This window comes from Aplidium turbinatum, chromosome 4, assembly GCF_918807975.1.
Source record: "Aplidium turbinatum chromosome 4, kaAplTurb1.1, whole genome shotgun sequence".
In the NCBI taxonomy this organism is placed as follows: domain Eukaryota; kingdom Metazoa; phylum Chordata; class Ascidiacea; order Aplousobranchia; family Polyclinidae; genus Aplidium; species Aplidium turbinatum.
In genome coordinates, this window is record NC_137475.1 from 7,896,322 (window position 1) to 7,899,370 (window position 3,049).

Sequence of the window (3,049 nt, forward strand, 5' to 3'; positions counted from 1 at the left end):
CTGTTAGCGTTAAACATGTAAACTGATCTGATAAAGTCAAAACTTGAATGGCGAAAATTGTAAAAAATATAAGATTTTGTGACAGACAGTATCACACAACGAAGGGTTATTATTGCATTGTCTTGCAGTTGTAAAGCTAGTAAACAGGGCTTTGATACCGTTTTATTTTTTATGCGTGATGATAGGCTCAGTTGTTATCAATTGTAATAGTTTTTAAACGCAAATTTTAATCCCAAGTTTTGTTAAATCTAGAGAGATTGCCGACCTTTAGCCTATTTTTCAAAATTGTACACAAAAAATATATAGGCCTAATTTCATAACGTTTCGTTTAGGTTCGCTTATGGGTTTCTCTGTTAACAACAATTTTATTGTTTTAGAAAAATTCTGAGACCGACCTTAATCTGGAGCCGCCCCCATTAGATGAAGATGGAATCATTGAAGGAGATGGGGATTCGGATGTTGAGCAGGATAATAATCGGTCTCCAAGCTACTGGTTGAGAAAAAGAATCCACCATAAGGTTGGAGGATTATTTCCAAGGTGAGTTAATAGTTTTTCATTTTGAAACATTAAATGTCAAGAATCTGTTTGAACTAAAATGTTAGAAGTAAAAAAATCAATTCACTCAAACACAGAAAAAAAAATGTCTACATCGTTAATCTTCTGATAAAACAAAACTGACACCACATTATTGCAACGATTCGAACCCAAGACCATGGTATCCCTTAGGCTCAATACACCTGAAGATAACTACCTGAATATTTTCAATAATCATCCCTGACAACTACTCTATCTGGTCTATTCTTTATAAGATCTGAACCAGATAAAATGGCTGTCAGGGATGGGTCACGGTACCGCTTGAAAATTTGCAAAGTTGAAAATCATTCTACAAGAACATAGAAATGAATTTCAATTTTTAATAATATTTTACGACTTACTGTACTTTGCAGTAATCCAGATATTTTGTTTGACTGGATATCTGATGAATCACCTGAAAATAGCTGTGAAGAAGCAGAAACTCTGGACTCGTCGTCTACAGCGCAATCATTCAAGTCAAAATCATCATCAAACGAAAAAATCTTCAACCACAAACCTTCAAAACTTCATGTTAATCCAAAGTATCACGAAACTGAAACAGCTTTGTCCATTGAAAACAAAACTACATGTTCCTCACACTTTAGAAATGAAAGAAGAGAAATTATTAGCAAAAGCTCAGACAATTGCGACCATGTTGATGGAAATGAGAGCACTCCAAAAAGCAACAGCAGTAGAATTCCTCTTTCTGACTTTGTTTGTCCCTCTGATGCCTCTGGTAACAATTATGATACAGAGAAAGAAAGTTACCAGCACACAGAAGAGTTTTCCAAGATACACTCAGACGGGTTGAAAATAGTTTTGAAAAGAACTGAAATTATCAAAGCAAAACAAATCACAAAACCTAACCACTTGGAAACCAAGCTTATGAAGACATCCACCACCAAAGCGCTATCACCGAGTTTAGACACTCCCACGAAAACTACAACAGAGCGAACAACAAACCCTTCTTCAAAATCAAAAGAAACTTGGGAAGAGCTCCTACTAACGGATAGCAAAGTTGTTCATGAATCACGGCTAGAAGCTGCTGTTGAGACCATTGAAATTAACGCAGAAAACATGAACAAAGTATCCGTTGCAGTTGCGACAAAACACAATGAGAAAGCTTCCATTACCGGTAAGCACTTTATTAATATAAATGCATTAACAATTAACACTTTTGACAAGTTTAGGTTTGCAACTCGTTTGTGGAAATATATTTTGTATTGCAATAACTTAGTGGTAATTGTGCAGGTTGCTTTTCAATCAAAGGTGTTGTAGTGGTTGTATATCGATGTCAATAGGAATTAAATAATATTAGTTAATATGATGAACTAATGACACAACGAGAAAATATTGTCAAATAAAGCAGAATCAATAAAAATAATAATAATAGCTACATTGCATGTCTTCAGTAACTATTAGATACGTCTTATACCAGGGGTCACCACATGGCGGCCCGCGGAAGGTATCAGCGTACAAGTATAACCAAAAATACTTTTCTTGAGGAGTTAAAGAGCACGAAGGCAAAAAATACCTTCCGGAAAGCATATTTTTGCATTGCATACGATTCCACCGACCGACCAATCAGATTGTTGTTCTAGGTGGGGGTTGCTTAAAATTATTCCAATGCGATGTACAGCCACACTGTCACTGTCTCAGTGGTTGATTAAAACGTCTGTTTTCGAATTTCGAAATTGTCTGTGAGCATAGGGTTGCTTATTTTAAGTTTGCAAATGTCATGCAAACACTAGTGCGAGTTTCACCGTTATTGTGTTTCACGAGCAGTGTTCTCTTTATGCAAGTTTTTGTTGGCAAAATAAGTCGGTGTGCCAACTCAATTTATAATAAATTGGCAAAATATTATATATAAATTTAAATTGGCAAAATATTATATATAAATTTAGAGACTTTTTCTGATTGTATTATGAAAAAATTTAGCTTAGTACTGCAAAACGTTTTTTTTTTTAAGAAAAATGAAACGTTTCACGATTTTGCGTGTCATCCTTGCGCAGGAGCCATGCTAATCTTCTCCGTATCGTTCCAATTATAGAGTAGTATATGTAGCCTACTGCCGAAACAAGTAGGCTACTGCAAAACGTTGTTAATCAACAAATTCTTGCCACGCTGATAAGGACCGCAAGTGACAGTTGTCTATAAAATAAGAAAGACAGTTTTATAGACTCTCACAAAAAGGATGAAAAACCAACTCATTGCTTTTTTAGAGGGAAGACTGTTCATGAATTACGATAGAATTACGATTTTTCGGTGATTTCCCCAAGCGTTTGTTTCATGGTACCTGGTTTCTTTTTCCCTGTTATTGGAGCCTATTTTTCGCTGATATGTTTACAGGTCACTATTGTTGCTTGTATTGCGATGTGTCAAACATTTCCTTGTTTACTGAAACTGTTAATTGCAAGATATCTTTTGCGAAGCGAAGTAACAACACCACGCTTGCTTGGCGATGAATATTCTGAT

General features: G+C 35.4%; 1 non-coding gene across 1 annotated transcript; it reads right to left on the bottom strand.

Annotated features, from left to right (window-relative positions):
- Positions 1-2,541: 2,541 nt before the first annotated feature.
- LOC145769787 (U6 spliceosomal RNA) lies at positions 2,542-2,643 on the bottom strand. The gene has a single exon (XR_014289100.1). It is a non-coding gene; the product is annotated as a U6 spliceosomal RNA (small nuclear RNA).
- Positions 2,644-3,049: the final 406 nt, after the last annotated feature.